Here is a 20833-nt window from a genome sequence, read left to right as displayed (position 1 = left end):
AGACACCACCCACACCGGCACCCGCACCCGCACGGAGGGGTGGGGGGGTGTGCGTTGAGGGCGGGACCGGAGGCTGGCGCCCGGGGACTGGAGGGTGGGGGCTGGGTGGGTGGATGCGAGAACCAGGAGCGGGCGGGCGGGGCCCGGAGACCCCAGACTCCCACTCCGCCACACGCCTGGGCTCCCTGGGTCCTGGACCTCTCCCCTCCCTCGAGCCCTCATCCCCAGGCAGGGTCCCTGGCATTTCGCGAGGCCCCGCTAGGGCAGCGGGCTCGGGCTGTTGATGTTCACTGGGGGCGCTGGCGCCTCCGGGGTGGGTATGCACCAGGTGGGGCAGACGGGAGGAGAAGGCCGGGTGGCTGGCTGCGCTCGCCCTGGGGCTGGGGAGGAGGCGCCGACACCCCGGCGGGGCGGGCCCCGGAAGGCACGGCCGGCCGGATGCCCCACGCTCGCTTCCACCCTCTTGCCAGTGAGTAGCCCGACCTGGTGCGGTGACGTGCGGTCCGGTGCGGTGCCGGATGGAAGCGGAGGCGGGCGTGGGGCCAAGCCGGGAGCGGCCTGCAAGAGTCCCGGGATCGGAGAACGCCGGGGCTTGCGCCTCAGCGCCTTGCCAGGGTCCTCTTGCGCGGCCTCCGCCACCCGCCCGGGGCCCGCGGCGGAGGGCGGCGGCAGGCAGGCAGGCAGGCAGGCAGGCGCGTGCACGGGTGAAGCGCCGCACCCGCTGGGCTGGGGACGCGTGGAGCAGGCTCTTGAGGCGCCCAGCGCCAGCCGCCCGCGTCTACGGCCATACCACCCTGAACGCGCCCGATCTCGTCTGATCTCGGAAGCTAAGCAGGGTCGGGCCTGGTTAGTACTTGGATGGGAGACCGCCTGGGAATACCGGGTGCTGTAGGCTTTTTCGCTTTTGGCCTTTGGCCTTTGGCCTCCTTGACCTCTCCTTTGGCGCCCGCCGCCCCTCCCCCCCTCCCTCCCTGGGTCCCTCTCTCCCCAGGGAGCGCGGCTGCTGGGGCCAAACACATCCCAGCCACGGATCCCTCTGCCCCTCCCGGGCCAGCAAAGCAGCCTGGCCTGGCCTGGCCCGGCCCCGCCCCGCCCCGCCCCGCCACGCACCCCAAGCCCGCACACAATCCCCCCCTCCCCCCCCACCCGGCACTTCACGAGGGGCACGCTCCCCGCTCCCCGCTCCCCGCACCCGGCCAGATCCCACTGCACCGGCTGGAAGCCACGTCCCAGCTTTGCACCTTTCCTGAGACACCACCCACACCGGCACCCGCACCCGCACGGAGGGGTGGGGGGGTGTGCGGTGAGGGCGGGACCGGAGGCTGGCGCCCGGGGACTGGAGGGTGGGGGCTGGGTGGGTGGATGCGAGAACCAGGAGCGGGCGGGCGGGGCCGCGAGACCCCAGACTCCCACTCCGCCACACGCCTGGGCTCCCTGGGTCCTGGACCTCTCCCCTCCCTCGAGCCCTCATCCCCAGGCAGGGTCCCTGGCATTTCGCGAGGCCCCGCTAGGGCAGCGGGCTCGGGCTGTTGATGTTCACTGGGGGCGCTGGCGCCTCCGGGGTGGGTATGCACCAGGTGGGGCAGACGGGAGGAGAAGGCCGGGTGGCTGGCTGCGCTCGCCCTGGGGCTGGGGAGGAGGCGCCGACACCCCGGCGGGGCGGGCCCCGGAAGGCACGGCCGGCCGGATGCCCCACGCTCGCTTCCACCCTCTTGCCAGTGAGTAGCCCGACCTGGTGCGGTGACGTGCGGTCCGGTGCGGTGCCGGATGGAAGCGGAGGCGGGCGTGGGGCCAAGCCGGGAGCGGCCTGCAAGAGTCCCGGGATCGGAGAACGCCGGGGCTTGCGCCTCAGCGCCTTGCCAGGGTCCTCTTGCGCGGCCTCCGCCACCCGCCCGGGGCCCGCGGCGGAGGGCGGCGGCAGGCAGGCAGGCAGGCAGGCAGGCGCGTGCACGGGTGAAGCGCCGCACCCGCTGGGCTGGGGACGCGTGGAGCAGGCTCTTGAGGCGCCCAGCGCCAGCCGCCCGCGTCTACGGCCATACCACCCTGAACGCGCCCGATCTCGTCTGATCTCGGAAGCTAAGCAGGGTCGGGCCTGGTTAGTACTTGGATGGGAGACCGCCTGGGAATACCGGGTGCTGTAGGCTTTTTCGCTTTTGGCCTTTGGCCTTTGGCCTCCTTGACCTCTCCTTTGGCGCCCGCCGCCCCTCCCCCCCTCCCTCCCTGGGTCCCTCTCTCCCCAGGGAGCGCGGCTGCTGGGGCCAAACACATCCCAGCCACGGATCCCTCTGCCCCTCCCGGGCCAGCAAAGCAGCCTGGCCTGGCCTGGCCCGGCCCCGCCCCGCCCCGCCCCGCCACGCACCCCAAGCCCGCACACAACCCCCCCCCTCCCCCCCCACCCGGCACTTCACGAGGGGCACGCTCCCCGCTCCCCGCACCCGGCCAGATCCCACTGCACCGGCTGGAAGCCACGTCCCAGCTTTGCACCTTTCCTGAGACACCACCCACACCGGCACCCGCACCCGCACGGAGGGGTGGGGGGGTGTGCGGTGAGGGCGGGACCGGAGGCTGGCGCCCGGGGACTGGAGGGTGGGGGCTGGGTGGGTGGATGCGAGAACCAGGAGCGGGCGGGCGGGGCCGCGAGACCCCAGACTCCCACTCCGCCACACGCCTGGGCTCCCTGGGTCCTGGACCTCTCCCCTCCCTCGAGCCCTCATCCCCAGGCAGGGTCCCTGGCATTTCGCGAGGCCCCGCTAGGGCAGCGGGCTCGGGCTGTTGATGTTCACTGGGGGCGCTGGCGCCTCCGGGGTGGGTATGCACCAGGTGGGGCAGACGGGAGGAGAAGGCCGGGTGGCTGGCTGCGCTCGCCCTGGGGCTGGGGAGGAGGCGCCGACACCCCGGCGGGGCGGGCCCCGGAAGGCACGGCCGGCCGGATGCCCCACGCTCGCTTCCACCCTCTTGCCAGTGAGTAGCCCGACCTGGTGCGGTGACGTGCGGTCCGGTGCGGTGCCGGATGGAAGCGGAGGCGGGCGTGGGGCCAAGCCGGGAGCGGCCTGCAAGAGTCCCGGGATCGGAGAACGCCGGGGCTTGCGCCTCAGCGCCTTGCCAGGGTCCTCTTGCGCGGCCTCCACCACCCGCCCGGGGCCCGCGGCGGAGGGCGGCGGCAGGCAGGCAGGCAGGCAGGCAGGTGCGTGCACGGGTGAAGCGCCGCACCCGCTGGGCTGGGGACGCGTGGAGCAGGCTCTTGAGGCGCCCAGCGCCAGCCGCCCGCGTCTACGGCCATACCACCCTGAACGCGCCCGATCTCGTCTGATCTCGGAAGCTAAGCAGGGTCGGGCCTGGTTAGTACTTGGATGGGAGACCGCCTGGGAATACCGGGTGCTGTAGGCTTTTTCGCTTTTGGCCTTTGGCCTTTGGCCTCCTTGACCTCTCCTTTGGCGCCCGCCGCCCCTCCCCCCTCCCTCCCTGGGTCCCTCTCTCCCCAGGGAGCGCGGCTGCTGGGGCCAAACACATCCTAGCCACGGATCCCTCTGCCCCTCCCGGGCCAGCAAAGCAGCCTGGCCTGGCCTGGCCCGGCCCCGCCCCGCCCCGCCCCGCCACGCACCCCAAGCCCGCACACAACCCCCCCCCTCCCCCCCCACCCGGCACTTCACGAGGGGCACGCTCCCCGCTCCCCGCACCCGGCCAGATCCCACTGCACCGGCTGGAAGCCACGTCCCAGCTTTGCACCTTTCCTGAGACACCACCCACACCGGCACCCGCACCCGCACGGAGGGGTGGGGGGGGTGTGCGGTGAGGGCGGGACCGGAGGCTGGCGCCCGGGGACTGGAGGGTGGGGGCTGGGTGGGTGGATGCGAGAACCAGGAGCGGGCGGGCGGGGCCGCGAGACCCCAGACTCCCACTCCGCCACACGCCTGGGCTCCCTGGGTCCTGGACCTCTCCCCTCCCTCGAGCCCTCATCCCCAGGCAGGGTCCCTGGCATTTCGCGAGGCCCCGCTAGGGCAGCGGGCTCGGGCTGTTGATGTTCACTGGGGGCGCTGGCGCCTCCGGGGTGGGTATGCACCAGGTGGGGCAGACGGGAGGAGAAGGCCGGGTGGCTGGCTGCGCTCGCCCTGGGGCTGGGGAGGAGGCGCCGACACCCCGGCGGGGCGGGCCCCGGAAGGCACGGCCGGCCGGATGCCCCACGCTCGCTTCCACCCTCTTGCCAGTGAGTAGCCCGACCTGGTGCGGTGACGTGCGGTCCGGTGCGGTGCCGGATGGAAGCGGAGGCGGGCGTGGGGCCAAGCCGGGAGCGGCCTGCAAGAGTCCCGGGATCGGAGAACGCCGGGGCTTGCGCCTCAGCGCCTTGCCAGGGTCCTCTTGCGCGGCCTCCGCCACCCGCCCGGGGCCCGCGGCGGAGGGCGGCGGCAGGCAGGCAGGCAGGCAGGTGCGTGCACGGGTGAAGCGCCGCACCCGCTGGGCTGGGGACGCGTGGAGCAGGCTCTTGAGGCGCCCAGCGCCAGCCGCCCGCGTCTACGGCCATACCACCCTGAACGCGCCCGATCTCGTCTGATCTCGGAAGCTAAGCAGGGTCGGGCCTGGTTAGTACTTGGATGGGAGACCGCCTGGGAATACCGGGTGCTGTAGGCTTTTTCGCTTTTGGCCTTTGGCCTTTGGCCTCCTTGACCTCTCCTTTGGCGCCCGCCGCCCCTCCCCCCTCCCTCCCTGGGTCCCTCTCTCCCCAGGGAGCGCGGCTGCTGGGGCCAAACACATCCCAGCCACGGATCCCTCTGCCCCTCCCGGGCCAGCAAAGCAGCCTGGCCTGGCCTGGCCCGGCCCCGCCCCGCCCCGCCCCGCCACGCACCCCAAGCCCGCACACAACCCCCCCCCTCCCCCCCCACCCGGCACTTCACGAGGTGCACGCTCCCCGCTCCCCGCACCCGGCCAGATCCCACTGCACCGGCTGGAAGCCACGTCCCAGCTTTGCACCTTTCCTGAGACACCACCCACACCGGCACCCGCACCCGCACGGAGGGGTGGGGGGGTGTGCGGTGAGGGCGGGACCGGAGGCTGGCGCCCGGGGACTGGAGGGTGGGGGCTGGGTGGGTGGATGCGAGAACCAGGAGCGGGCGGGCGGGGCCGCGAGACCCCAGACTCCCACTCCGCCACACGCCTGGGCTCCCTGGGTCCTGGACCTCTCCCCTCCCTCGAGCCCTCATCCCCAGGCAGGGTCCCTGGCATTTCGCGAGGCCCCGCTAGGGCAGCGGGCTCGGGCTGTTGATGTTCACTGGGGGCGCTGGCGCCTCCGGGGTGGGTATGCACCAGGTGGGGCAGACGGGAGGAGAAGGCCGGGTGGCTGGCTGCGCTCGCCCTGGGGCTGGGGAGGAGGCGCCGACACCCCGGCGGGGCGGGCCCCGGAAGGCACGGCCGGCCGGATGCCCCACGCTCGCTTCCACCCTCTTGCCAGTGAGTAGCCCGACCTGGTGCGGTGACGTGCGGTCCGGTGCGGTGCCGGATGGAAGCGGAGGCGGGCGTGGGGCCAAGCCGGGAGCGGCCTGCAAGAGTCCCGGGATCGGAGAACGCCGGGGCTTGCGCCTCAGCGCCTTGCCAGGGTCCTCTTGCGCGGCCTCCACCACCCGCCCGGGGCCCGCGGCGGAGGGCGGCGGCAGGCAGGCAGGCAGGCAGGCAGGTGCGTGCACGGGTGAAGCGCCGCACCCGCTGGGCTGGGGACGCGTGGAGCAGGCTCTTGAGGCGCCCAGCGCCAGCCGCCCGCGTCTACGGCCATACCACCCTGAACGCGCCCGATCTCGTCTGATCTCGGAAGCTAAGCAGGGTCGGGCCTGGTTAGTACTTGGATGGGAGACCGCCTGGGAATACCGGGTGCTGTAGGCTTTTTCGCTTTTGGCCTTTGGCCTTTGGCCTCCTTGACCTCTCCTTTGGCGCCCGCCGCCCCTCCCCCCTCCCTCCCTGGGTCCCTCTCTCCCCAGGGAGCGCGGCTGCTGGGGCCAAACACATCCTAGCCACGGATCCCTCTGCCCCTCCCGGGCCAGCAAAGCAGCCTGGCCTGGCCTGGCCCGGCCCCGCCCCGCCCCGCCCCGCCACGCACCCCAAGCCCGCACACAACCCCCCCCCTCCCCCCCCACCCGGCACTTCACGAGGGGCACGCTCCCCGCTCCCCGCACCCGGCCAGATCCCACTGCACCGGCTGGAAGCCACGTCCCAGCTTTGCACCTTTCCTGAGACACCACCCACACCGGCACCCGCACCCGCACGGAGGGGTGGGGGGGGTGTGCGGTGAGGGCGGGACCGGAGGCTGGCGCCCGGGGACTGGAGGGTGGGGGCTGGGTGGGTGGATGCGAGAACCAGGAGCGGGCGGGCGGGGCCGCGAGACCCCAGACTCCCACTCCGCCACACGCCTGGGCTCCCTGGGTCCTGGACCTCTCCCCTCCCTCGAGCCCTCATCCCCAGGCAGGGTCCCTGGCATTTCGCGAGGCCCCGCTAGGGCAGCGGGCTCGGGCTGTTGATGTTCACTGGGGGCGCTGGCGCCTCCGGGGTGGGTATGCACCAGGTGGGGCAGACGGGAGGAGAAGGCCGGGTGGCTGGCTGCGCTCGCCCTGGGGCTGGGGAGGAGGCGCCGACACCCCGGCGGGGCGGGCCCCGGAAGGCACGGCCGGCCGGATGCCCCACGCTCGCTTCCACCCTCTTGCCAGTGAGTAGCCCGACCTGGTGCGGTGACGTGCGGTCCGGTGCGGTGCCGGATGGAAGCGGAGGCGGGCGTGGGGCCAAGCCGGGAGCGGCCTGCAAGAGTCCCGGGATCGGAGAACGCCGGGGCTTGCGCCTCAGCGCCTTGCCAGGGTCCTCTTGCGCGGCCTCCGCCACCCGCCCGGGGCCCGCGGCGGAGGGCGGCGGCAGGCAGGCAGGCAGGCAGGTGCGTGCACGGGTGAAGCGCCGCACCCGCTGGGCTGGGGACGCGTGGAGCAGGCTCTTGAGGCGCCCAGCGCCAGCCGCCCGCGTCTACGGCCATACCACCCTGAACGCGCCCGATCTCGTCTGATCTCGGAAGCTAAGCAGGGTCGGGCCTGGTTAGTACTTGGATGGGAGACCGCCTGGGAATACCGGGTGCTGTAGGCTTTTTCGCTTTTGGCCTTTGGCCTTTGGCCTCCTTGACCTCTCCTTTGGCGCCCGCCGCCCCTCCCCCCTCCCTCCCTGGGTCCCTCTCTCCCCAGGGAGCGCGGCTGCTGGGGCCAAACACATCCCAGCCACGGATCCCTCTGCCCCTCCCGGGCCAGCAAAGCAGCCTGGCCTGGCCTGGCCCGGCCCCGCCCCGCCCCGCCCCGCCACGCACCCCAAGCCCGCACACAACCCCCCCCCTCCCCCCCCACCCGGCACTTCACGAGGTGCACGCTCCCCGCTCCCCGCACCCGGCCAGATCCCACTGCACCGGCTGGAAGCCACGTCCCAGCTTTGCACCTTTCCTGAGACACCACCCACACCGGCACCCGCACCCGCACGGAGGGGTGGGGGGGGTGTGCGGTGAGGGCGGGACCGGAGGCTGGCGCCCGGGGACTGGAGGGTGGGGGCTGGGTGGGTGGATGCGAGAACCAGGAGCGGGCGGGCGGGGCCGCGAGACCCCAGACTCCCACTCCGCCACACGCCTGGGCTCCCTGGGTCCTGGACCTCTCCCCTCCCTCGAGCCCTCATCCCCAGGCAGGGTCCCTGGCATTTCGCGAGGCCCCGCTAGGGCAGCGGGCTCGGGCTGTTGATGTTCACTGGGGGCGCTGGCGCCTCCGGGGTGGGTATGCACCAGGTGGGGCAGACGGGAGGAGAAGGCCGGGTGGCTGGCTGCGCTCGCCCTGGGGCTGGGGAGGAGGCGCCGACACCCCGGCGGGGCGGGCCCCGGAAGGCACGGCCGGCCGGATGCCCCACGCTCGCTTCCACCCTCTTGCCAGTGAGTAGCCCGACCTGGTGCGGTGACGTGCGGTCCGGTGCGGTGCCGGATGGAAGCGGAGGCGGGCGTGGGGCCAAGCCGGGAGCGGCCTGCAAGAGTCCCGGGATCGGAGAACGCCGGGGCTTGCGCCTCAGCGCCTTGCCAGGGTCCTCTTGCGCGGCCTCCACCACCCGCCCGGGGCCCGCGGCGGAGGGCGGCGGCAGGCAGGCAGGCAGGCAGGCAGGTGCGTGCACGGGTGAAGCGCCGCACCCGCTGGGCTGGGGACGCGTGGAGCAGGCTCTTGAGGCGCCCAGCGCCAGCCGCCCGCGTCTACGGCCATACCACCCTGAACGCGCCCGATCTCGTCTGATCTCGGAAGCTAAGCAGGGTCGGGCCTGGTTAGTACTTGGATGGGAGACCGCCTGGGAATACCGGGTGCTGTAGGCTTTTTCGCTTTTGGCCTTTGGCCTTTGGCCTCCTTGACCTCTCCTTTGGCGCCCGCCGCCCCTCCCCCCCTCCCTCCCTGGGTCCCTCTCTCCCCAGGGAGCGCGGCTGCTGGGGCCAAACACATCCCAGCCACGGATCCCTCTGCCCCTCCCGGGCCAGCAAAGCAGCCTGGCCTGGCCTGGCCCGGCCCCGCCCCGCCCCGCCCCGCCACGCACCCCAAGCCCGCACACAATCCCCCCCTCCCCCCCCACCCGGCACTTCACGAGGGGCACGCTCCCCGCTCCCCGCTCCCCGCACCCGGCCAGATCCCACTGCACCGGCTGGAAGCCACGTCCCAGCTTTGCACCTTTCCTGAGACACCACCCACACCGGCACCCGCACCCGCACGGAGGGGTGGGGGGGTGTGCGGTGAGGGCGGGACCGGAGGCTGGCGCCCGGGGACTGGAGGGTGGGGTCTGGGTGGGTGGATGCGAGAACCAGGAGCGGGCGGGCGGGGCCGCGAGACCCCAGACTCCCACTCCGCCACACGCCTGGGCTCCCTGGGTCCTGGACCTCTCCCCTCCCTCGAGCCCTCATCCCCAGGCAGGGTCCCTGGCATTTCGCGAGGCCCCGCTAGGGCAGCGGGCTCGGGCTGTTGATGTTCACTGGGGGCGCTGGCGCCTCCGGGGTGGGTATGCACCAGGTGGGGCAGACGGGAGGAGAAGGCCGGGTGGCTGGCTGCGCTCGCCCTGGGGCTGGGGAGGAGGCGCCGACACCCCGGCGGGGCGGGCCCCGGAAGGCACGGCCGGCCGGATGCCCCACGCTCGCTTCCACCCTCTTGCCAGTGAGTAGCCCGACCTGGTGCGGTGACGTGCGGTCCGGTGCGGTGCCGGATGGAAGCGGAGGCGGGCGTGGGGCCAAGCCGGGAGCGGCCTGCAAGAGTCCCGGGATCGGAGAACGCCGGGGCTTGCGCCTCAGCGCCTTGCCAGGGTCCTCTTGCGCGGCCTCCGCCACCCGCCCGGGGCCCGCGGCGGAGGGCGGCGGCAGGCAGGCAGGCAGGCAGGCGCGTGCACGGGTGAAGCGCCGCACCCGCTGGGCTGGGGACGCGTGGAGCAGGCTCTTGAGGCGCCCAGCGCCAGCCGCCCGCGTCTACGGCCATACCACCCTGAACGCGCCCGATCTCGTCTGATCTCGGAAGCTAAGCAGGGTCGGGCCTGGTTAGTACTTGGATGGGAGACCGCCTGGGAATACCGGGTGCTGTAGGCTTTTTCGCTTTTGGCCTTTGGCCTTTGGCCTCCTTGACCTCTCCTTTGGCGCCCGCCGCCCCTCCCCCCCTCCCTCCCTGGGTCCCTCTCTCCCCAGGGAGCCCGGCTGCTGGGGCCAAACACATCCCAGCCACGGATCCCTCTGCCCCTCCCGGGCCAGCAAAGCAGCCTGGCCTGGCCTGGCCCGGCCCCGCCCCGCCCCGCCCCGCCACGCACCCCAAGCCCGCACACAATCCCCCCCTCCCCCCCCACCCGGCACTTCACGAGGGGCACGCTCCCCGCTCCCCGCTCCCCGCACCCGGCCAGATCCCACTGCACCGGCTGGAAGCCACGTCCCAGCTTTGCACCTTTCCTGAGACACCACCCACACCGGCACCCGCACCCGCACGGAGGGGTGGGGGGGTGTGCGTTGAGGGCGGGACCGGAGGCTGGCGCCCGGGGACTGGAGGGTGGGGGCTGGGTGGGTGGATGCGAGAACCAGGAGCGGGCGGGCGGGGCCCGGAGACCCCAGACTCCCACTCCGCCACACGCCTGGGCTCCCTGGGTCCTGGACCTCTCCCCTCCCTCGAGCCCTCATCCCCAGGCAGGGTCCCTGGCATTTCGCGAGGCCCCGCTAGGGCAGCGGGCTCGGGCTGTTGATGTTCACTGGGGGCGCTGGCGCCTCCGGGGTGGGTATGCACCAGGTGGGGCAGACGGGAGGAGAAGGCCGGGTGGCTGGCTGCGCTCGCCCTGGGGCTGGGGAGGAGGCGCCGACACCCCGGCGGGGCGGGCCCCGGAAGGCACGGCCGGCCGGATGCCCCACGCTCGCTTCCACCCTCTTGCCAGTGAGTAGCCCGACCTGGTGCGGTGACGTGCGGTCCGGTGCGGTGCCGGATGGAAGCGGAGGCGGGCGTGGGGCCAAGCCGGGAGCGGCCTGCAAGAGTCCCGGGATCGGAGAACGCCGGGGCTTGCGCCTCAGCGCCTTGCCAGGGTCCTCTTGCGCGGCCTCCGCCACCCGCCCGGGGCCCGCGGCGGAGGGCGGCGGCAGGCAGGCAGGCAGGCAGGCAGGCGCGTGCACGGGTGAAGCGCCGCACCCGCTGGGCTGGGGACGCGTGGAGCAGGCTCTTGAGGCGCCCAGCGCCAGCCGCCCGCGTCTACGGCCATACCACCCTGAACGCGCCCGATCTCGTCTGATCTCGGAAGCTAAGCAGGGTCGGGCCTGGTTAGTACTTGGATGGGAGACCGCCTGGGAATACCGGGTGCTGTAGGCTTTTTCGCTTTTGGCCTTTGGCCTTTGGCCTCCTTGACCTCTCCTTTGGCGCCCGCCGCCCCTCCCCCCCTCCCTCCCTGGGTCCCTCTCTCCCCAGGGAGCGCGGCTGCTGGGGCCAAACACATCCCAGCCACGGATCCCTCTGCCCCTCCCGGGCCAGCAAAGCAGCCTGGCCTGGCCTGGCCCGGCCCCGCCCCGCCCCGCCCCGCCACGCACCCCAAGCCCGCACACACCCCCCCCCCTCCCCCCCCACCCGGCACTTCACGAGGGGCACGCTCCCCGCTCCCCGCTCCCCGCACCCGGCCAGATCCCACTGCACCGGCTGGAAGCCACGTCCCAGCTTTGCACCTTTCCTGAGACACCACCCACACCGGCACCCGCACCCGCACGGAGGGGTGGGGGGGTGTGCGGTGAGGGCGGGACCGGAGGCTGGCGCCCGGGGACTGGAGGGTGGGGGCTGGGTGGGTGGATGCGAGAACCAGGAGCGGGCGGGCGGGGCCGCGAGACCCCAGACTCCCACTCCGCCACACGCCTGGGCTCCCTGGGTCCTGGACCTCTCCCCTCCCTCGAGCCCTCATCCCCAGGCAGGGTCCCTGGCATTTCGCGAGGCCCCGCTAGGGCAGCGGGCTCGGGCTGTTGATGTTCACTGGGGGCGCTGGCGCCTCCGGGGTGGGTATGCACCAGGTGGGGCAGACGGGAGGAGAAGGCCGGGTGGCTGGCTGCGCTCGCCCTGGGGCTGGGGAGGAGGCGCCGACACCCCGGCGGGGCGGGCCCCGGAAGGCACGGCCGGCCGGATGCCCCACGCTCGCTTCCACCCTCTTGCCAGTGAGTAGCCCGACCTGGTGCGGTGACGTGCGGTCCGGTGCGGTGCCGGATGGAAGCGGAGGCGGGCGTGGGGCCAAGCCGGGAGCGGCCTGCAAGAGTCCCGGGATCGGAGAACGCCGGGGCTTGCGCCTCAGCGCCTTGCCAGGGTCCTCTTGCGCGGCCTCCGCCACCCGCCCGGGGCCCGCGGCGGAGGGCGGCGGCAGGCAGGCAGGCAGGCAGGCAGGCGCGTGCACGGGTGAAGCGCCGCACCCGCTGGGCTGGGGACGCGTGGAGCAGGCTCTTGAGGCGCCCAGCGCCAGCCGCCCGCGTCTACGGCCATACCACCCTGAACGCGCCCGATCTCGTCTGATCTCGGAAGCTAAGCAGGGTCGGGCCTGGTTAGTACTTGGATGGGAGACCGCCTGGGAATACCGGGTGCTGTAGGCTTTTTCGCTTTTGGCCTTTGGCCTTTGGCCTCCTTGACCTCTCCTTTGGCGCCCGCCGCCCCTCCCCCCCTCCCTCCCTGGGTCCCTCTCTCCCCAGGGAGCGCGGCTGCTGGGGCCAAACACATCCCAGCCACGGATCCCTCTGCCCCTCCCGGGCCAGCAAAGCAGCCTGGCCTGGCCTGGCCCGGCCCCGCCCCGCCCCGCCCCGCCACGCACCCCAAGCCCGCACACAACCCCCCCCCTCCCCCCCCACCCGGCACTTCACGAGGGGCACGCTCCCCGCTCCCCGCTCCCCGCACCCGGCCAGATCCCACTGCACCGGCTGGAAGCCACGTCCCAGCTTTGCACCTTTCCTGAGACACCACCCACACCGGCACCCGCACCCGCACGGAGGGGTGGGGGGGTGTGCGGTGAGGGCGGGACCGGAGGCTGGCGCCCGGGGACTGGAGGGTGGGGGCTGGGTGGGTGGATGCGAGAACCAGGAGCGGGCGGGCGGGGCCGCGAGACCCCAGACTCCCACTCCGCCACACGCCTGGGCTCCCTGGGTCCTGGACCTCTCCCCTCCCTCGAGCCCTCATCCCCAGGCAGGGTCCCTGGCATTTCGCGAGGCCCCGCTAGGGCAGCGGGCTCGGGCTGTTGATGTTCACTGGGGGCGCTGGCGCCTCCGGGGTGGGTATGCACCAGGTGGGGCAGACGGGAGGAGAAGGCCGGGTGGCTGGCTGCGCTCGCCCTGGGGCTGGGGAGGAGGCGCCGACACCCCGGCGGGGCGGGCCCCGGAAGGCACGGCCGGCCGGATGCCCCACGCTCGCTTCCACCCTCTTGCCAGTGAGTAGCCCGACCTGGTGCGGTGACGTGCGGTCCGGTGCGGTGCCGGATGGAAGCGGAGGCGGGCGTGGGGCCAAGCCGGGAGCGGCCTGCAAGAGTCCCGGGATCGGAGAACGCCGGGGCTTGCGCCTCAGCGCCTTGCCAGGGTCCTCTTGCGCGGCCTCCGCCACCCGCCCGGGGCCCGCGGCGGAGGGCGGCGGCAGGCAGGCAGGCAGGCAGGCAGGCGCGTGCACGGGTGAAGCGCCGCACCCGCTGGGCTGGGGACGCGTGGAGCAGGCTCTTGAGGCGCCCAGCGCCAGCCGCCCGCGTCTACGGCCATACCACCCTGAACGCGCCCGATCTCGTCTGATCTCGGAAGCTAAGCAGGGTCGGGCCTGGTTAGTACTTGGATGGGAGACCGCCTGGGAATACCGGGTGCTGTAGGCTTTTTCGCTTTTGGCCTTTGGCCTTTGGCCTCCTTGACCTCTCCTTTGGCGCCCGCCGCCCCTCCCCCCTCCCTCCCTGGGTCCCTCTCTCCCCAGGGAGCGCGGCTGCTGGGGCCAAACACATCCCAGCCACGGATCCCTCTGCCCCTCCCGGGCCAGCAAAGCAGCCTGGCCTGGCCTGGCCCGGCCCCGCCCCGCCCCGCCCCGCCACGCACCCCAAGCCCGCACACAACCCCCCCCCTCCCCCCCCACCCGGCACTTCACGAGGTGCACGCTCCCCGCTCCCCGCACCCGGCCAGATCCCACTGCACCGGCTGGAAGCCACGTCCCAGCTTTGCACCTTTCCTGAGACACCACCCACACCGGCACCCGCACCCGCACGGAGGGGTGGGGGGGGTGTGCCCTGAGGGCGGGACCGGAGGCTGGCGCCCGGGGACTGGAGGGTGGGGGCTGGGTGGGTGGATGCGAGAACCAGGAGCGGGCGGGCGGGGCCGCGAGACCCCAGACTCCCACTCCGCCACACGCCTGGGCTCCCTGGGTCCTGGACCTCTCCCCTCCCTCGAGCCCTCATCCCCAGGCAGGGTCCCTGGCATTTCGCGAGGCCCCGCTAGGGCAGCGGGCTCGGGCTGTTGATGTTCACTGGGGGCGCTGGCGCCTCCGGGGTGGGTATGCACCAGGTGGGGCAGACGGGAGGAGAAGGCCGGGTGGCTGGCTGCGCTCGCCCTGGGGCTGGGGAGGAGGCGCCGACACCCCGGCGGGGCGGGCCCCGGAAGGCACGGCCGGCCGGATGCCCCACGCTCGCTTCCACCCTCTTGCCAGTGAGTAGCCCGACCTGGTGCGGTGACGTGCGGTCCGGTGCGGTGCCGGATGGAAGCGGAGGCGGGCGTGGGGCCAAGCCGGGAGCGGCCTGCAAGAGTCCCGGGATCGGAGAACGCCGGGGCTTGCGCCTCAGCGCCTTGCCAGGGTCCTCTTGCGCGGCCTCCGCCACCCGCCCGGGGCCCGCGGCGGAGGGCGGCGGCAGGCAGGCAGGCAGGCAGGCGCGTGCACGGGTGAAGCGCCGCACCCGCTGGGCTGGGGACGCGTGGAGCAGGCTCTTGAGGCGCCCAGCGCCAGCCGCCCGCGTCTACGGCCATACCACCCTGAACGCGCCCGATCTCGTCTGATCTCGGAAGCTAAGCAGGGTCGGGCCTGGTTAGTACTTGGATGGGAGACCGCCTGGGAATACCGGGTGCTGTAGGCTTTTTCGCTTTTGGCCTTTGGCCTTTGGCCTCCTTGACCTCTCCTTTGGCGCCCGCCGCCCCTCCCCCCCTCCCTCCCTGGGTCCCTCTCTCCCCAGGGAGCGCGGCTGCTGGGGCCAAACACATCCCAGCCACGGATCCCTCTGCCCCTCCCGGGCCAGCAAAGCAGCCTGGCCTGGCCTGGCCCGGCCCCGCCCCGCCCCGCCCCGCCACGCACCCCAAGCCCGCACACAACCCCCCCCCCTCCCCCCCCACCCGGCACTTCACGAGGGGCACGCTCCCCGCTCCCCGCTCCCCGCACCCGGCCAGATCCCACTGCACCTGCTGGAAGCCACGTCCCAGCTTTGCACCTTTCCTGAGACACCACCCACACCGGCACCCGCACCCGCACGGAGGGGTGGGGGGGTGTGCGGTGAGGGCGGGACCGGAGGCTGGCGCCCGGGGACTGGAGGGTGGGGGCTGGGTGGGTGGATGCGAGAACCAGGAGCGGGCGGGCGGGGCCGCGAGACCCCAGACTCCCACTCCGCCACACGCCTGGGCTCCCTGGGTCCTGGACCTCTCCCCTCCCTCGAGCCCTCATCCCCAGGCAGGGTCCCTGGCATTTCGCGAGGCCCCGCTAGGGCAGCGGGCTCGGGCTGTTGATGTTCACTGGGGGCGCTGGCGCCTCCGGGGTGGGTATGCACCAGGTGGGGCAGACGGGAGGAGAAGGCCGGGTGGCTGGCTGCGCTCGCCCTGGGGCTGGGGAGGAGGCGCCGACACCCCGGCGGGGCGGGCCCCGGAAGGCACGGCCGGCCGGATGCCCCACGCTCGCTTCCACCCTCTTGCCAGTGAGTAGCCCGACCTGGTGCGGTGACGTGCGGTCCGGTGCGGTGCCGGATGGAAGCGGAGGCGGGCGTGGGGCCAAGCCGGGAGCGGCCTGCAAGAGTCCCGGGATCGGAGAACGCCGGGGCTTGCGCCTCAGCGCCTTGCCAGGGTCCTCTTGCGCGGCCTCCGCCACCCGCCCGGGGCCCGCGGCGGAGGGCGGCGGCAGGCAGGCAGGCAGGCAGGCAGGCGCGTGCACGGGTGAAGCGCCGCACCCGCTGGGCTGGGGACGCGTGGAGCAGGCTCTTGAGGCGCCCAGCGCCAGCCGCCCGCGTCTACGGCCATACCACCCTGAACGCGCCCGATCTCGTCTGATCTCGGAAGCTAAGCAGGGTCGGGCCTGGTTAGTACTTGGATGGGAGACCGCCTGGGAATACCGGGTGCTGTAGGCTTTTTCGCTTTTGGCCTTTGGCCTTTGGCCTCCTTGACCTCTCCTTTGGCGCCCGCCGCCCCTCCCCCCCTCCCTCCCTGGGTCCCTCTCTCCCCAGGGAGCGCGGCTGCTGGGGCCAAACACATCCCAGCCACGGATCCCTCTGCCCCTCCCGGGCCAGCAAAGCAGCCTGGCCTGGCCTGGCCCGGCCCCGCCCCGCCCCGCCCCGCCACGCACCCCAAGCCCGCACACAACCCCCCCCCTCCCCCCCCACCCGGCACTTCACGAGGGGCACGCTCCCCGCTCCCCGCTCCCCGCACCCGGCCAGATCCCACTGCACCGGCTGGAAGCCACGTCCCAGCTTTGCACCTTTCCTGAGACACCACCCACACCGGCACCCGCACCCGCACGGAGGGGTGGGGGGGTGTGCGGTGAGGGCGGGACCGGAGGCTGGCGCCCGGGGACTGGAGGGTGGGGGCTGGGTGGGTGGATGCGAGAACCAGGAGCGGGCGGGCGGGGCCGCGAGACCCCAGACTCCCACTCCGCCACACGCCTGGGCTCCCTGGGTCCTGGACCTCTCCCCTCCCTCGAGCCCTCATCCCCAGGCAGGGTCCCTGGCATTTCGCGAGGCCCCGCTAGGGCAGCGGGCTCGGGCTGTTGATGTTCACTGGGGGCGCTGGCGCCTCCGGGGTGGGTATGCACCAGGTGGGGCAGACGGGAGGAGAAGGCCGGGTGGCTGGCTGCGCTCGCCCTGGGGCTGGGGAGGAGGCGCCGACACCCCGGCGGGGCGGGCCCCGGAAGGCACGGCCGGCCGGATGCCCCACGCTCGCTTCCACCCTCTTGCCAGTGAGTAGCCCGACCTGGTGCGGTGACGTGCGGTCCGGTGCGGTGCCGGATGGAAGCGGAGGCGGGCGTGGGGCCAAGCCGGGAGCGGCCTGCAAGAGTCCCGGGATCGGAGAACGCCGGGGCTTGCGCCTCAGCGCCTTGCCAGGGTCCTCTTGCGCGGCCTCCGCCACCCGCCCGGGGCCCGCGGCGGAGGGCGGCGGCAGGCAGGCAGGCAGGCAGGCAGGTGCGTGCACGGGTGAAGCGCCGCACCCGCTGGGCTGGGGACGCGTGGAGCAGGCTCTTGAGGCGCCCAGCGCCAGCCGCCCGCGTCTACGGCCATACCACCCTGAACGCGCCCGATCTCGTCTGATCTCGGAAGCTAAGCAGGGTCGGGCCTGGTTAGTACTTGGATGGGAGACCGCCTGGGAATACCGGGTGCTGTAGGCTTTTTCGCTTTTGGCCTTTGGCCTTTGGCCTCCTTGACCTCTCCTTTGGCGCCCGCCGCCCCTCCCCCCCTCCCTCCCTGGGTCCCTCTCTCCCCAGGGAGCGCGGCTGCTGGGGCCAAACACATCCCAGCCACGGATCCCTCTGCCCCTCCCGGGCCAGCAAAGCAGCCTGGCCTGGCCTGGCCCGGCCCCGCCCCGCCCCGCCCCGCCACGCACCCCAAGCCCGCACACAATCCCCCCCTCCCCCCCCACCCGGCACTTCACGAGGGGCACGCTCCCCGCTCCCCGCTCCCCGCACCCGGCCAGATCCCACTGCACCGGCTGGAAGCCACGTCCCAGCTTTGCACCTTTCCTGAGACACCACCCACACCGGCACCCGCACCCGCACGGAGGGGTGGGGGGGTGTGCGGTGAGGGCGGGACCGGAGGCTGGCGCCCGGGGACTGGAGGGTGGGGGCTGGGTGGGTGGATGCCAGAACCAGGAGCGGGCGGGCGGGGGCCGCGAGACCCCAGACTCCCACTCCGCCACACGCCTGGGCTCCCTGGGTCCTGGACCTCTCCCCTCCCTCGAGCCCTCATCCCCAGGCAGGGTCCCTGGCATTTCGCGAGGCCCCGCTAGGGCAGCGGGCTCGGGCTGTTGATGTTCACTGGGGGCGCTGGCGCCTCCGGGGTGGGTATGCACCAGGTGGGGCAGACGGGAGGAGAAGGCCGGGTGGCTGGCTGCGCTCGCCCTGGGGCTGGGGAGGAGGCGCCGACACCCCGGCGGGGCGGGCCCCGGAAGGCACGGCCGGCCGGATGCCCCACGCTCGCTTCCACCCTCTTGCCAGTGAGTAGCCCGACCTGGTGCGGTGACGTGCGGTCCGGTGCGGTGCCGGATGGAAGCGGAGGCGGGCGTGGGGCCAAGCCGGGAGCGGCCTGCAAGAGTCCCGGGATCGGAGAACGCCGGGGCTTGCGCCTCAGCGCCTTGCCAGGGTCCTCTTGCGCGGCCTCCGCCACCCGCCCGGGGCCCGCGGCGGAGGGCGGCGGCAGGCAGGCAGGCAGGCAGGCAGGCGCGTGCACGGGTGAAGCGCCGCACCCGCTGGGCTGGGGACGCGTGGAGCAGGCTCTTGAGGCGCCCAGCGCCAGCCGCCCGCGTCTACGGCCATACCACCCTGAACGCGCCCGATCTCGTCTGATCTCGGAAGCTAAGCAGGGTCGGGCCTGGTTAGTACTTGGATGGGAGACCGCCTGGGAATACCGGGTGCTGTAGGCTTTTTCGCTTTTGGCCTTTGGCCTTTGGCCTCCTTGACCTCTCCTTTGGCGCCCGCCGCCCCTCCCCCCCTCCCTCCCTGGGTCCCTCTCTCCCCAGGGAGCGCGGCTGCTGGGGCCAAACACATCCCAGCCACGGATCCCTCTGCCCCTCCCGGGCCAGCAAAGCAGCCTGGCCTGGCCTGGCCCGGCCCCGCCCCGCCCCGCCCCGCCACGCACCCCAAGCCCGCACACAACCCCCCCCCTCCCCCCCCACCCGGCACTTCACGAGGGGCACGCTCCCCGCTCCCCGCTCCCCGCACCCGGCCAGATCCCACTGCACCGGCTGGAAGCCACGTCCCAGCTTTGCACCTTTCCTGAGACACCACCCACACCGGCACCCGCACCCGCACGGAGGGGTGGGGGGGTGTGCGGTGAGGGCGGGACCGGAGGCTGGCGCCCGGGGACTGGAGGGTGGGGGCTGGGTGGGTGGATGCGAGAACCAGGAGCGGGCGGGCGGGGCCGCGAGACCCCAGACTCCCACTCCGCCACACGCCTGGGCTCCCTGGGTCCTGGACCTCTCCCCTCCCTCGAGCCCTCATCCCCAGGCAGGGTCCCTGGCATTTCGCGAGGCCCCGCTAGGGCAGCGGGCTCGGGCTGTTGATGTTCACTGGGGGCGCTGGCGCCTCCGGGGTGGGTATGCACCAGGTGGGGCAGACGGGAGGAGAAGGCCGGGTGGCTGGCTGCGCTCGCCCTGGGGCTGGGGAGGAGGCGCCGACACCCCGGCGGGGCGGGCCCCGGAAGGCACGGCCGGCCGGATGCCCCACGCTCGCTTCCACCCTCTTGCCAGTGAGTAGCCCGACCTGGTGCGGTGACGTGCGGTCCGGTGCGGTGCCGGATGGAAGCGGAGGCGGGCGTGGGGCCAAGCCGGGAGCGGCCTGCAAGAGTCCCGGGATCGGAGAACGCCGGGGCTTGCGCCTCAGCGCCTTGCCAGGGTCCTCTTGCGCGGCCTCCGCCACCCGCCCGGGGCCCGCGGCGGAGGGCGGCGGCAGGCAGGCAGGCAGGCAGGCGCGTGCACGGGTGAAGCGCCGCACCCGCTGGGCTGGGGACGCGTGGAGCAGGCTCTTGAGGCGCCCAGCGCCAGCCGCCCGCGTCTACGGCCATACCACCCTGAACGCGCCCGATCTCGTCTGATCTCGGAAGCTAAGCAGGGTCGGGCCTGGTTAGTACTTGGATGGGAGACCGCCTGGGAATACCGGGTGCTGTAGGCTTTTTCGCTTTTGGCCTTTGGCCTTTGGCCTCCTTGACCTCTCCTTTGGCGCCCGCCGCCCCTCCCCCCTCCCTCCCTGGGTCCCTCTCTCCCCAGGGAGCGCGGCTGCTGGGGCCAAACACATCCCAGCCACGGATCCCTCTGCCCCTCCCGGGCCAGCAAAGCAGCCTGGCCTGGCCTGGCCCGGCCCCGCCCCGCCCCGCCCCGCCACGCACCCCAAGCCCGCACACAACCCCCCCCCTCCCCCCCCACCCGGCACTTCACGAGGTGCACGCTCCCCGCTCCCCGCACCCGGCCAGATCCCACTGCACCGGCTGGAAGCCACGTCCCAGCTTTGCACCTTTCCTGAGACACCACCCACACCGGCACCCGCACCCGCACGGAGGGGTGGGGGGGTGTGCGGTGAGGGCGGGACCGGAGGCTGGCGCCCGGGGACTGGAGGGTGGGGGCTGGGTGGGTGGATGCGAGAACCAGGAGCGGGCGGGCGGGGCCGCGAGACCCCAGACTCCCACTCCGCCACACGCCTGGGCTCCCTGGGTCCTGGACCTCTCCCCTCCCTCGAGCCCTCATCCCCAGGCAGGGTCCCTGGCATTTCGCGAGGCCCCGCTAGGGCAGCGGGCTCGGGCTGTTGATGTTCACTGGGGGCGCTGGCGCCTCCGGGGTGGGTATGCACCAGGTGGGGCAGACGGGAGGAGAAGGCCGGGTGGCTGGCTGCGCTCGCCCTGGGGCTGGGGAGGAGGCGCCGACACCCCGGCGGGGCGGGCCCCGGAAGGCACGGCCGGCCGGATGCCCCACGCTCGCTTCCACCCTCTTGCCAGTGAGTAGCCCGACCTGGTGCGGTGACGTGCGGTCCGGTGCGGTGCCGGATGGAAGCGGAGGCGGGCGTGGGGCCAAGCCGGGAGCGGCCTGCAAGAGTCCCGGGATCGGAGAACGCCGGGGCTTGCGCCTCAGCGCCTTGCCAGGGTCCTCTTGCGCGGCCTCCGCCACCCGCCCGGGGCCCGCGGCGGAGGGCGGCGGCAGGCAGGCAGGCAGGCAGGCAGGCGCGTGCACGGGTGAAGCGCCGCACCCGCTGGGCTGGGGACGCGTGGAGCAGGCTCTTGAGGCGCCCAGCGCCAGCCGCCCGCGTCTACGGCCATACCACCCTGAACGCGCCCGATCTCGTCTGATCTCGGAAGCTAAGCAGGGTCGGGCCTGGTTAGTACTTGGATGGGAGACCGCCTGGGAATACCGGGTGCTGTAGGCTTTTTCGCTTTT

General features: G+C 73.5%; 17 non-coding genes across 17 annotated transcripts; all 17 read left to right on the top strand.

Annotated features, from left to right (window-relative positions):
* Window positions 1-776: 776 nt before the first annotated feature.
* Window positions 777-895, top strand: LOC131493773 (5S ribosomal RNA). The gene has a single exon (XR_009252858.1). It is a non-coding gene; the product is annotated as a 5S ribosomal RNA (ribosomal RNA).
* A 1130-nt stretch (window positions 896-2025) lies between these two features.
* LOC131493772 (5S ribosomal RNA) lies at window positions 2026-2144 on the top strand. The gene has a single exon (XR_009252857.1). It is a non-coding gene; the product is annotated as a 5S ribosomal RNA (ribosomal RNA).
* Window positions 2145-3268: 1124 nt separating this feature from the next.
* On the top strand, window positions 3269-3387 carry LOC131493771 (5S ribosomal RNA). Its single transcript, XR_009252856.1, has one exon. It is a non-coding gene; the product is annotated as a 5S ribosomal RNA (ribosomal RNA).
* A 1120-nt stretch (window positions 3388-4507) lies between these two features.
* On the top strand, window positions 4508-4626 carry LOC131493769 (5S ribosomal RNA). Its single transcript, XR_009252854.1, has one exon. It is a non-coding gene; the product is annotated as a 5S ribosomal RNA (ribosomal RNA).
* A 1123-nt stretch (window positions 4627-5749) lies between these two features.
* On the top strand, window positions 5750-5868 carry LOC131493767 (5S ribosomal RNA). Its single transcript, XR_009252852.1, has one exon. It is a non-coding gene; the product is annotated as a 5S ribosomal RNA (ribosomal RNA).
* Window positions 5869-6988: 1120 nt separating this feature from the next.
* Window positions 6989-7107, top strand: LOC131493755 (5S ribosomal RNA). The gene has a single exon (XR_009252842.1). It is a non-coding gene; the product is annotated as a 5S ribosomal RNA (ribosomal RNA).
* Window positions 7108-8231: 1124 nt separating this feature from the next.
* LOC131493743 (5S ribosomal RNA) lies at window positions 8232-8350 on the top strand. The gene has a single exon (XR_009252835.1). It is a non-coding gene; the product is annotated as a 5S ribosomal RNA (ribosomal RNA).
* Window positions 8351-9476: 1126 nt separating this feature from the next.
* LOC131493730 (5S ribosomal RNA) lies at window positions 9477-9595 on the top strand. The gene has a single exon (XR_009252824.1). It is a non-coding gene; the product is annotated as a 5S ribosomal RNA (ribosomal RNA).
* A 1130-nt stretch (window positions 9596-10725) lies between these two features.
* On the top strand, window positions 10726-10844 carry LOC131494223 (5S ribosomal RNA). The gene has a single exon (XR_009253268.1). It is a non-coding gene; the product is annotated as a 5S ribosomal RNA (ribosomal RNA).
* A 1131-nt stretch (window positions 10845-11975) lies between these two features.
* Window positions 11976-12094, top strand: LOC131494210 (5S ribosomal RNA). Its single transcript, XR_009253257.1, has one exon. It is a non-coding gene; the product is annotated as a 5S ribosomal RNA (ribosomal RNA).
* A 1131-nt stretch (window positions 12095-13225) lies between these two features.
* On the top strand, window positions 13226-13344 carry LOC131494199 (5S ribosomal RNA). Its single transcript, XR_009253249.1, has one exon. It is a non-coding gene; the product is annotated as a 5S ribosomal RNA (ribosomal RNA).
* A 1120-nt stretch (window positions 13345-14464) lies between these two features.
* LOC131494187 (5S ribosomal RNA) lies at window positions 14465-14583 on the top strand. Its single transcript, XR_009253248.1, has one exon. It is a non-coding gene; the product is annotated as a 5S ribosomal RNA (ribosomal RNA).
* A 1132-nt stretch (window positions 14584-15715) lies between these two features.
* Window positions 15716-15834, top strand: LOC131494183 (5S ribosomal RNA). Its single transcript, XR_009253245.1, has one exon. It is a non-coding gene; the product is annotated as a 5S ribosomal RNA (ribosomal RNA).
* A 1131-nt stretch (window positions 15835-16965) lies between these two features.
* On the top strand, window positions 16966-17084 carry LOC131494181 (5S ribosomal RNA). Its single transcript, XR_009253243.1, has one exon. It is a non-coding gene; the product is annotated as a 5S ribosomal RNA (ribosomal RNA).
* A 1131-nt stretch (window positions 17085-18215) lies between these two features.
* On the top strand, window positions 18216-18334 carry LOC131494180 (5S ribosomal RNA). Its single transcript, XR_009253242.1, has one exon. It is a non-coding gene; the product is annotated as a 5S ribosomal RNA (ribosomal RNA).
* A 1127-nt stretch (window positions 18335-19461) lies between these two features.
* Window positions 19462-19580, top strand: LOC131494179 (5S ribosomal RNA). The gene has a single exon (XR_009253241.1). It is a non-coding gene; the product is annotated as a 5S ribosomal RNA (ribosomal RNA).
* A 1123-nt stretch (window positions 19581-20703) lies between these two features.
* Window positions 20704-20822, top strand: LOC131494178 (5S ribosomal RNA). Its single transcript, XR_009253240.1, has one exon. It is a non-coding gene; the product is annotated as a 5S ribosomal RNA (ribosomal RNA).
* The last annotated feature ends 11 nt before the right edge of the window (window positions 20823-20833 follow it).

This window comes from Neofelis nebulosa, chromosome 13, assembly GCF_028018385.1.
Source record: "Neofelis nebulosa isolate mNeoNeb1 chromosome 13, mNeoNeb1.pri, whole genome shotgun sequence".
Classification (NCBI taxonomy): Eukaryota; Metazoa; Chordata; class Mammalia; order Carnivora; family Felidae; genus Neofelis; species Neofelis nebulosa.
The sequence above is the reverse complement of the archived record's forward strand: the minus strand, read 5'-3'. Positions and strand labels throughout refer to the sequence as shown.